Source organism: Bos indicus, chromosome 15 (genome assembly GCF_029378745.1).
Source record: "Bos indicus isolate NIAB-ARS_2022 breed Sahiwal x Tharparkar chromosome 15, NIAB-ARS_B.indTharparkar_mat_pri_1.0, whole genome shotgun sequence".
Lineage (NCBI taxonomy): Eukaryota > Metazoa > Chordata > Mammalia > Artiodactyla > Bovidae > Bos > Bos indicus.
In genome coordinates this window covers 40,324,693-40,336,855 of record NC_091774.1, presented here as the reverse complement: position 1 = coordinate 40,336,855, position 12,163 = coordinate 40,324,693, and the positions used below count along the sequence as shown (strand labels likewise).

General features: G+C 44.5%; 1 protein-coding gene across 13 annotated transcripts in view; it reads left to right on the top strand.

Moving 5' to 3' along the window:
- The window catches only part of TEAD1 (TEA domain transcription factor 1), a 274,193-nt gene that overhangs the window by 72,619 nt on the left and 189,411 nt on the right, over nt 1–12,163 (top strand). For 2 of the 13 annotated variants that reach the window (XM_070803660.1, XM_070803658.1), the window contains one exon: nt 5,849–5,928. The exons of the other annotated variants lie outside the window; for them this stretch is intronic. The gene's annotated coding sequence lies outside the window, so the exon portion shown is untranslated. The remainder of the gene's footprint in view (nt 1–5,848; nt 5,929–12,163) is intronic. 13 annotated transcript variants of the gene reach the window in all.

The window sequence follows — 12,163 nt, the reverse complement described above, 5'->3', positions numbered from 1 at the left end:
CTGAAAAGCCGGGCTCCCGATCTGATGATCCAGTGTCCCGGTGTCCCATGCGGAGCAGCTGCTGCATCAGGGCTGGGGGCCAGCAGGGTTGGGGGCTGGGGGCTCCGGGTCATGATGCCACAGTCTGGGCAGGAAGGGTGCGTGTCACAGTTCAGACCTCAGATTGTGGCTTCTTAGGTCATAGGCCCTACTTTGAGTTGGGAGTCCAGCAGAGGCCAGCTAGTCAGGGGTTCTGGAGACTGGAGGAAGGTTTTGAAACTACTGTGTTTTTTTATTGCATTCTGTGGGTCTCATCTAGACTATGCCTGAGGCTGTCTTTGTAATGCCTTAGACAAGGATGAATTTCTTAATAGTCATGAAGATTGTATTAATATTTTATGTTAAACTAATTTCATCTCGCTGGGGTAGGGAATGAGGTACAGAAATGAATGGGACAGAACCCCTGTTTTCTGAAAATGTGCAGTGTAGCAGGAATGACAGATATAGAAGCACTAAGTATTAATTATAGTCGTGTACGTTCGTTCAACAATTAGCTGAGGACCTGCAATGTGTCAGGCACAGTTCTCAGCCGTGTGTGCACAAATACCCACTGATCTGTAAGCGTACAGATGAGTAACGTATGTAATGACTCCCGAGGATTGAGACGTCTGTACTTGTATGGATCATTTAATCTTTCAGCAGGTAGGTAACATTAATTCCCATTTTGCATGCATGCACATACACACGTCACCCTGAGACATAGCTAACAAGTGGAGAGCTCAAAATAAAAACCTCTAGGATTCTAAAACTGTGTGTATTCTTTATACGTACATATTTTTTTAACTGTTTGGCCATATAGACTCTCCAGATGCACAGTGTCCTCTCTAGAATGGTAGGAGTGCCCACAAAGGGAAGCATTTAGCAAAAAACAAAAAAACAAACTTTTTTTTTAAGTTTCAGCAATTCGTCTGGTATTGAGAGGTGCGAAACATAAGAATGTCAAAGAGCTTACTGATCAGCTGGAGATAGTATCCTAAGAGAAATTTTGATGAAGCGTACCAAGTATGGTGTTAGAAGTTCGCTTGAGGTGCTTTGAGGACAAGGAAGTGACTTCTCCTAGTGGAGAAAGCTGTCAAGGTTTCCCGGAGGAGAGGTTGGTGACTTTAGTCTTGAAAGGACTGGTAGACATTCTTTAGATGAAATTGCTGGTGAGACAAGCAGCTGAGCAGAGGGACCCAGGTGGCTGAGGGGGTGAAGCAGGCAGCCTGCTTGTGCCTGGGCACCTTGGGCGCCCTAGCTATGGGGTACTGACTGCACAGATGCCTGCAAAGCAGGCTAGTGGCAGGTGGTGAGGGCTGTGAGTGTCCTGCTATGCATTGGGTTCTGGACGGGGTGGGCATCTGCTGAAAGACTTAAAATGAATGTAGGATGAAAGCCATGTTTGCATTCTGGGAAAACTTCTCTGGCTGTAGAATAGCATAGGAGAAGCTGGCTAAAAATACATGAGCTGGGGATTCTGATTCAGTACTTCTGGTATTGTGGCTGAGATCGATATTCTTAAGAAGCCACTTATGTCATCCTAATGTTCTTCCAGGCTTGGGAACCTGGCAGAACCAGCTTGTTGGTAGTGGTGGCATTGTGGGGATGTAGGGGACAGCCCAGTTCAGAGAGCGGTGATGAGGTCCTGCCTGTCAGACAGGAGCAAAGTTAGTGGGCTGGGGAGGAGCAGAGGGGATGCAGTTGAGAGATGAGGGGCCAAGCGGACATTCTTGGTGACAAGTTGCAGAGAAAGGGATGGGAGAAGCTTGAGATGTTGGCCTTCCTTTGGGCGCTGATTCAGCCAGGTTCTCTGAATGGAAGAATCACTCAGAGCTGGGCTGAGGGATTGGGTTCCCTCCCCCAGGGCCGGGAACACCCTTTTTGGATCTTCTTGGGTGCTTTTAGAGACAGATGGTTAATATACAGAAGTGCCCTGGGAGGTGTGAGTGTTGGTGCGCCAGGTCTGTGTGTGTGTGAGGTTTGCTGTGCTTTGCCTTTGGGCCTTTTGGCCTCTAAAGTCTCGCCCTGGAAGTAAAGTCATCGTTAAATTTGGACTGAGGGGCCATCCACATTGTGAATGTCTGAGACTGGAAGGGCTTTAGTGGCAAGTCATAGATATAATTGGAAATGGGTTGCATTTTGATTAGAGAGAGGAGTTCCTTCTTCGTCTATCAAGGTTAGCAGAATCTGCAGGAGGAAGAGATCCTAGAAGGAACTACACATCCCTCCCCTTTATTATTGTCATTATTATTTTTTTTTCCCCTGAAAACTCCGTGTGTCTGTGTGTGCGCGTGCGTGCATGCACGCACACAAGCTTGCAGAAGTGCCGCTGGGGAGGTGCAGAAATATTGATCGAATCAAGCCCTGGCCCTTTGCCTGTTTTGCTTGCTACAGCTGCCTCATTCACTAGGGTGAGGAATGTCCGGGGTGAGGAGGGAGGAGTCTGGTGACAGGTGACATGGTCAGGGTCAGCTCTCCTTCAGAGCTCCCGGGGCCTTGCAGAAGTGAAGCAGGTCCTGATAGCAGAATTGGGTGCTTCAGCCTTTGTGTCCAGGACTCTCTTTGCCTGGGTGTCTTCTGGCCCCACTACATTCCCGTGATGTGCTTATGGACTGCTTAGGGCTGGTGTGCACCCAGTCGGGGCTCAAGTAATACTGGGTTAATTTGAAAGACTGGTGTATTGTCTAAGGAAGAATAATACTTATTCTGCCTCAGCCGGTTTCCTGCCAAGAATCTTTCTCCTGTTGAGGTTGCTCTGGGTATAAAACAAGGGTTTCGATTTGGGGAGTGGGGGTGGGGGTGAGGGTGAGGCTTTAACTGGCCCCTGAGTTTGCGTCCCTCTCAGTGTAAGACCGGTGTTGCACCTGCTTCATCCCTGTGTCATCCATGAAATGGCAGGTTCCTCACTGGAGGGGTGGGGACTCCATTGTGTCAGCTACCCTGGGAACGGGTGGACATTTGTGAACAAGCCGTGTCATACATTTTTGGTTCATTGATATACTTGCTCACAGTCCCATGAGCCGGCATTTGAACATGGGCCGTGCACACACGTGAGTGTCACCGTGTGAGCACAGCGTCCTAGTCCTCACACTGAGCTCAGGATGACTGCGCTATCAGCGAGGGCTGTGGAGTGCTCCACGACCAAGTTGGAGAGGGTGTATTGGAAGAGCTGAGTGACTGGGCACAGAGCGAAGTTAATCCTGTGACTCTGGACTGCTTAAACCAGCACACCTGTATAAACGGTCACTGTCTTTTTGTGCATTAAAAGTTTTTTATAAATTTGGAACGCTCAAGGGATGTGTCACATTGTAACACCTGAATTTGTCTAGAGAACTTTTTTGGTCTTGAACCTCACTGAAAATGCTTTGGATTAAAAAATGTGGATTCTAAATTTATAAAACTACCCGTTCTTCATCCTTTATTCCCCCAAACACATACCATACACTAAGATACAGACTCCTTTAAAAGTTGCTTATACACTCCTGACGTTGTTGGGGTTTTCTTGTGGCCTTTGTATGAAACAGCTCAAGCTTTTTTTTTTTATATTGGAGTATAGCAGATTAACGGAGAAGGCAATGGCACCCCGCTCCAGTACTCTTGCCTGGAAAATCCATGGACAGAGGAGCCTCGTAGGCTGCAGTCCATGGGGTCGCTAAGAGTCGGACACGACTGAGCGACTTCACTTTCACTTTTCTCTTTCATGCGTTGGAGAAGGAAATGGCAACCCACTCCAGTGTTCTTGCCTGGAGAATCCCAGGGACGGCGGAGCCTGGTGGGCTGCCGTCTATGGGGTCACACAGAGTTGGACACGACTGAAGTGACTTAGCATTAGCATTAGCATAGCAGATTAAAAATGTGATAATTTCAGGTGTACAGGAAAGTGACTTAGCCATACATATGCATGTTTCCATTCTCCCCTAAACTCCCCTCCCATCCAGGCTGGCACACAACATTGAGCAGAGTTCCCTGTGCTCTACAGTAGAACTTTGTTGGTTATCCATTTTAGATATAGCTGACTGTGCATGTCAGTCCTAAAGTCCCTATCTATCTCTTCCCCCATTCATCTCCCCTGGTAACCATAAGTTCTCTTAAGTCTGTGAGTCTGTTTCTGTTTTGTAAATAAGTTCTTTTGTATCATTTCTTTGTAGATTCCTCCTATAATTTGCATCATTTCTTTTAAATATCTTTAGTTTCCTTATATTAGTAATAAATGATATTTCCCTTTCTCTGTCTGACTCCACTCAGTCTGACAGTCTCTAAGTTCATCCATGTTGCTGTAAAGTGACATTATTTCGTTCTTTTCATGACTGAGTAATATTCCATTGCATATGTGTACTATATCTTCTTTATCCATTCCTCTGTCAATGGACATTTAGGTTGCTTCCATGTCTTGTCTGTTGTAAACAGTGCTGTACTGAACATTGGGGTGCTTATACCCTTTCAGACCATGTTTTTCTCCAGTTACATGCGCAGGAGTCACCTGCAATGTGAGATACCTGGGTTTGATCCCTGGGTTGGGAAGCTCCCCTGGAGGAGGGCGTGGCAACCCACTCCAGTATTTTTGCCTGGAGAATCTCAATGGACAGAGGAGCCTGGTGGGCTACAGTCCATGGGGTTGCAATGAGTCGGACATGACTAAGCTCAGCACAGCACATGCCCAGGAGTAAAATTGCAGGGTCACATGGTAGCTCTGTTCTTAAAGCCTTCAAACTGTTCACCGTAGTGGTTATACCAGTTTACATTCCTACCAGCAGTGTGGGACTGTGGTCTTTTCTCCATACCCTCTCCATTTGTTTGTGGATTTTTTGATGATAGCCGTTTTGAGTGGTATCAGGTGTTATCTCACTGTAGTTTTGCTTTGCATTTCTGTAATAATTAGTGATGTTGAGCATCTTTCATGTGCCTGTTGGCCGTCTGTATGTCCTCTTTGGAGAAATGGAGAAAGGTTTTCTGCTAATTTTTTTGTTTTTTTGTTTTTTGATTGGGTGAAACAGCCCAAACTTTTTGTTGCTAAGTGTCTGGTCCCTTGTGATCTGGCTCAGTATACCTTTCTGTTATCATGCTTTGTCCTTTCTTCACCATATCCTTTCCACAGATACCCTTCTCAGTGTAGGCTTCTGTGAGCTTTTTCATAATTGGCTGGGTAAATCCTACTTAGGCTTCAAAACCAGCCTAAGCACCACCTCCCATGAGGCCCTTGTTGACCAGAGAGACAGAATCAGCTCCTATTTCTGTGCTCCAGCAGCACTTGATTTATTCCTTTTTTGCCATGTTATATTCAGGCACTTGTTCATTCGTTTATTCACCCATGGGCTCATTATTTTAGGCATCCATCAGGTCATTATTTTGGGGGAACATTGACTGTGTGCCATAGCTTCATTAAATGCCAAGGATATGCCAAGGAAACGCCAAGGAAAAAGACTGCAGGCATAGACCTAAGCCTTAAAGATCTTACAAACAAGATGGATTTGCCACAAGGACAGGATCATTCCTATGCAGTGAGTGAGGGGTTCCATTTGTCCTGAGGAGCAGAGGTGCTTCCTGTAGGAACACGGAGGGAGTGGGAGAGTGGAGGACGGTCAGGCTTCCCTGCAAGGGGATTGAAGTCTTGAAGGATAATTAATGTATTTCTCTGTCTCCCTGCTGGAGGGGTGTGCCATGAGGGCAGGAGGGGAGCATGCTTATTTTATCTCTCTAGTGCCTGGCACATTAGTTGGGGAGGTGTGGGGTAGGGGGTTTCAGTAAATCTTTAATCACATTGAATTGAAACAGATAATACAAAAAAACGGAAATAATTTCCCCTTCGATATGCTATCCTGTCTTGTTTCAGGATTGATCTAAGGCAGCTTGCAAGTAAAATAGCATACATAAAAAGTACGGAAAAGAAGGAAGAAAAAGAAGAGAACTGAGGTAGGGACCTAATGTGGGCTTGGGAATGAAACCAGAACTGCTGACCACATGACCTCTGGGCTTTCTCGGAGAAACCTGCCAATGGGGCTCAGTGCTCTTTCTTTGGCAGCCAGCGAGGACGCCTAGTTGGGTGAACAGGAGGTGAAAAGCACATGGTGTTTTGTTGGTTACTGAACTTTCCTTTGGGACCTTTGTAAAGAGCATTCTGTGTGATGTGATGAAGGACATACTCCTTGGAGAACATCCAGTGACTAATTCATGCAATATTTCTGAGTATGCTGATGGCGTCACATAAAAGCATAATTCAGTTAAAGTTTATCTGGAGCTTTTGGGATACACTTTTCTAACTCCACTAACTGTGGAATCACTACGGATGAAATGGAATAGTAACAGAAATGGTTAGTTCTACCTGTTGTTCTGTCTTGTCCCTCATGTATCCAGGGTCCTGCTTCCACATACCACTACCCTTGGTCCTAAAGGTCACATAAGCTCTATTTCTGCTCCCAAGGTATTTTATGATCAAGCGTTGGGACTCAGAAGTACTCATGAATGATATGAGATCAGTCTGATCAGATGTATTAGAAGTGAGTATTTAAAGCAAGATGGGCCAGACTATCACTCATACAAAAAAGTAAAATTCTGATTTGTGATGGTTGAGAGGATGGAAACGAACAAAATTTGTCATCATGCATTAGGGTCTTGGTTACCCTAAGTTGGGGCTTCCGTGATGGCTCAGAAGGTAAAGAATCTGCCTGCAATGCAGGAGATCTGGGTTTGATCCCTGGGTTGGGAAGATTCCCCTGAAGAAGTGAATGGCTACCCACTCCAGTATTCTTGCCTGGGAAACGCTGTGGACAAAGGAACCTGGAGGCCTACAGTCCATGGGGTTGCAAAGAGTTGGACACGACTGAGCGACTAATCCTACTCTAAGCTGGCAGGAAAGAGCAGTTTTTTCCTTCTGGGCATATTGGAGTCTAGCTTTTGGATTCTCTGATGTGGTGCTGTTGATATTCACATGCATCCCTTGGATCTTTAGAGAGCATTTGAATGCCGGTGTACCTAGTCAGAGACCCAGAGCAGAGCTTGGACCTCACAGTTCAGTACTTTCAAATGCCATCTTGTTCCAGTTTTCATTGTTGATTGACTTATGACCCAACCATAAGTGACCTGTGGATTTATCTGTTCCTACTTTTCCCTAGCATGCTGTAGAATAATCCAGGGTAGATGGTGGCATGGCCACAATGGGAGAAGCACTCCCAAGTCATAGAAACTGGAGAAGGCAGCCCAGGACGGTTTCTCTTTGTGGGGTGGGGAGGGCCGCTTCTGATGCAGCTGAACTAGGATTTCTCAGCAGCCAAAGGAGCTGCATCTGGTCAGGTCAGCTGCTGGGCCTCGGGTCAGTTCAGAGCCAACATACCACTACGTTGGCTGGCAGTGAGCTGGTAACACTAAGTGAGTCTCCACCAGCTTTTGTAAGAAATATGACTCCCCAGGCATGACCTATAGACTTGCCACCCAAGGACCAGCACCTTGATGGCATGAGACCCATTTGTAGGCATTCCCTCCGGCATGGGGCTGAGATGGACCTTTTGAAATACTTCTTAGGGTCTGACCAAATGTCGTGTATTTATTTATGTGATGAGTTGGTAGTTCTTAAAATATGAACTGTATACTTGTGACTTATAATTTGTACTCATTGTCATTTAAGATGCTAAGGCATTGTGATAGTCTGAAGGCGCAGCTTACCAACTAAGAAATTAACATTATCTGTAACTTAGTGACTTAGGAGTATTATTTTCCTAGTAGTAGTTTTCTTTGTTTTTAGTAAGCATCAGAATTGATGAGTCTATTTTAAATGTATGTTCACTCTGCAGGCCTGCTGGAATGAAGGAGTTAGTTTGGGGGTTTTCTTTGACTATTATCACTCTTAGGAAAGGGCTTAGGCATCTTCCTTTTGAAATGCTACTTACTGCCAACGGTTGTGGCAGTTTTCCTTTTTCTCTTCTTAGACCATTCAAGGAGCTTCTGTTTTTGACTTTGCTATGTGTTTGCCAAGGTTAAAGAGCCCACCTTCCAGGGATCCATGACTCAGGCTACAGGTCTTGTCATCCAGCTCATGCTCCCCTTACAAGTGTACTGTCTTGATAGCAAGTCTTCACTTGGAATGCTCAGATGCCATAGACTGAGTGCACTTGCCTGTCTTTTTGAAGAAGCCTACTGATGAAGGAGAGCAGTGGTGGTGAAGGGGAAAGGAACAGAATAGGAATCTCTATCCTCAATGGCTAACAGATTCCTGAAGCGGATGGGCAGGGCGATTCCTTTAAAGGCTGGTAATACAGAACTACATAGCGTGAAATCAATCAGAGACTTTCTCGAGTTGTCACCTGGGTAGGTTCTTGGGGCTGATGGAGCAGAGAATTAATCAAGGAATCTCAGGAGGGTAATGCTAGGTCCTTTGATGGGGTGCTCAGTACCGGGGTCTCGGTGAAGAGGTATTGGCTTGTTGATGGATCCTGTTAATATAGAAGTGATTTTCGAAAATAAGAGGGAGTAATTACGTGCTTCTTCCTGCTGAAATTAGAGGAACTATTGGCAATTGGAGTATATGACACTAAGGCTCACTGGCTGCTATTGACTACACGGCAGATGTTCCATCTCTCTGGAGGCTGCCTTCAAAATCCAGGCTGCTGCTCTTCACTTGTATTTTGCAGGCCACATGTGGGCAAGTTTGGCTAGTGTCTGAAATGGTAAGAAAAGAAAAGCGTGTTCCATTTACATATGCAAACGCGATTAACCATCATTAGTGCCTGACATTCCTCCCAAGTACCCAGGGAAGTGAGTCAGTATCATAACTATTCATTAGGAATTAATTAGACTGTGCTTGATGGTGTCAGTTGTGGACAGAGCTGAGAATTCAGCACTGCCTACGTTCTCTCCCATTGGAATCCAGCCTCCAGCTCCCTGTCTAGTGAGGGTGGAGTTTGCGTCTTATGTTCCTATGGAACGCGCATTCTGTCTGGAGCAATCACTGCTGAGTATACATGACTCTGGTCAACTTATTTAGAAGCACTTTTTTCCTAGCTTTGTTATTGAAGGGCAGCTTTTCTCTTTTAAGGAAAAGTTGGCCAGTCACTAAGATCACAGTGATCTGCCATCAAATACTTGGTTGCATTGTCTACTACAGATGTCCTTCCAACTACTTGATTTTCTTTTTTTTAAATCCTAAAATGGCTCCCAATTGTGCCTCCTTCCACATTCTCCTGAGCATTTAGTGTCTTTTTTTTCCCCTTTCTTCTCAGTACCACTCCCTATATATTGCCTTTTTCATTCACCTATGCAGTTAAACTTGCTTTGCTCCCATTTTTTACCTCTTTGGATTTCTTTTTGTCCACCACTTGGCTTCCTGTTTTCAGATCCTCACGACTTATCTGTCAGGTTCTGGTTCTCATCTCTTCCAGTGATCAAATGAAAGGGGAAGGAGATAAGGTCAAATATTGCATCTCAGAAACTACTATTCCACTCCAAATAAGGTTTATTTGTTGTAGAAGAAGCTTACCTCCCAGAAGACCCAGACCATATCTATCCCTTTGACACAGAAGGCTCTTGGTTGTTTGCAATCATGATTAGTAAATAAGAAATTGAATCAGCCAGCCAATTCTTGGTTATCCAGGCAGTGCTTGGCATTACTCTGTCCTCTTACATCTTCCTGATTTGCTGATTTCCTTTGGATTCTTAACCAGTCATTAGAACCTTAGCCAGAGTCAGGGTGAGGAATGGGAAAGGAGATGAAACTGTGCCCCTTCTCATGGAAAGCTTGGGTGATAAATTCATTGACATTGTTACCCAAAGACTGTTCCCATCATTTGTTTGTTGGTTCATCCTTTATTTCTCTGCATATTTATTATGCCAGGTACTGTGCTAGCACAGGGGATACTGTGGTGATTGTAGTAATCCCTGCCCTCACAGACACTGGGGTGCAGATGGGAGAAGTGATAACAAGCCAACTTAAACTAAATTCTGTTATAAGTAGTCTATGGAAACACAGATGATGAATGATGAAGTTGGTATCCTTCAGTGTTAGTGCTGGAAACTGAGGCACATGGCAGGTACTGTGTGGTCCTGGGTTACTCAGATGGAGGCAGAGTCCCAACTTCCAGTCCACTTCTTTTCTTGGTGCCTCATAGAGTATGAATACATTGACTAAAATAAGCTATATGGACTATTTTTTTTTTAAATCCTTATGTTCAGTGCCATTTCTTAATCATGAAGGTTAGTTATAACTTATCCTTTTATTTAAGAGCTCTTAAATCACCCATAAGTGAGATGCTTACATTATGAGAGACTCGCAGGAATTAACATGAAAGGAGCAGCAGTTCCTGTGTCATGCCCCTTGTGCATTCGTCCCTTGAATACAGTTGGTGTCAGAAGCACCTGCATTTGATTAACTAACCTCCTTCTTCCCCTAGATTTTTATATTAAAATATGTATTGGTTGAATGTGCTGCATGCTAAGTCGCTTCAGTTGTGTTCCACTCTTTGCAACCCTGTGGACTGTAGCCTGCCAGACTCCTCTGGCCATGGGATTCTTCAGGCAAGAATACTGGAGTGGGTTGCCATTTCCTCCCCCAAGAAGATCTTTCTGATCCAGAGATTGAACCCAAGTCTCCATCCAATATCTCCAGCATTGCAGGTGAATTCTCTACTAGGGAAGTCATTGAGGAAAGCCCATTGGTTAAATATACGTGGGTTGAATATATATAATGTCATTCCAGTGTGCTCATGTTACCTGTCTTGAAGAGTCAGTGGGTAATCATGAAAGAGTGATTCATTTAGAGAGTGTTGCTATTGGGGTGGTGAGCAGCGTCTGGTAACATTTCTCTTTGGAGCTTATTCTAGTGTGGCTGGGAAGAATTTCAGGAAAAAATGGAGCTTTTAGAAAAGCATTAATGATGGAGACTGAGGCATATGGAGGCTATGTGATACACACTATATTTTCAGTAAAGAAGAGTTCCCTTCTCTGTCTCTTTTTAGACATTCATTAAGGTTTAAGATTATCCCCCTAAACCAAACCTCCCAGAAATAAATATGAAAACTATTGAAGTGTGTGTGTTAGAAGTACAGGTGTTTGTTACCTATTTAAATTTTCTGTTCAGGCAACTGAAGACCTTAAGAAGAGGATCTTTCAAATTTATTTCCCAACGAGACCTTTCATTTATTTACCATCCCATTATCAGTTGGTGTTCGAGGATCACAAGGTCCATACCACTGTCTAGAGATGATAGACTTGAAAACATCTTCTGTTCATGGTTGTTCAGACGGTAGAGCACCTTCACTCGTTATCTCACCAAATATGGTGGCTCCATGGAGTAGGGTCTCATGATCTCAATGATTTTCTGCATTGGGATTGCATTTGTTATTTTCATTTTATAAATTAAAACCTGAGCTTCTAGAGATTAACCTGTTTAGTCTGGGCTACATGGCCAATAGGTGAGCTAGGTTTGGTACCCAGATCTCTTTGAATCTTAATAACGTACCCACCCATCCCACCCCGCAATACTGTGTTCTTCTTCATTTACTGAAGTGAATGAGAGTTGACTCCCTTGCTAAATGGATGTATGAGGAGCAGAGGACATCAGCTCTGCAGACACAGGTATTCTATTTGTCATTCACCTGATTAGATCTTATTGTTGATAATAAGCAGGTACTTGTTACTGTACGTTCAGAAGCCAGGTAGATTGGGTGGTAGTTAACTAATTCCACACATTTTTGGGGTACTCTTAATGTGAGGCTGATTCTCTCAGAGCCACTGGATACAAGGATGGTTTCTAGGATGAGGTGGATTTTGAGCCTGGGCTAGAAGGGAACTGAGGGATGGAATTTGGTAGCTAGTACGGGGAGCGTTTCTTGGCCAGTCTGGTGATCGGAAACTCTCTGCCCATACAGGGCCTCATCTTACAGTTGGGTTGTAAAACCAGGGGTCTGTAAAAGTCTGTGGATTATGTATCTGGTAGCTTCTGGGGCTGTGTCTTGGCCCTTGTCCAGAGTTGGTAATTCCATCCTGCTGAGCTCTAGTTGACCAAATGAGAGAGCCTGGACGTAGAATTCTTCCCTGAAGTAAGTGAATAAAAACACGGGAGCATTTAGAATAGCCCCTGTGCTTCCTGAGTGGATGGATTAATTGATGCTAGTTAATATTGCACTCCCCACACAACAAAGGAGCTGCGACCCTTAGCTTT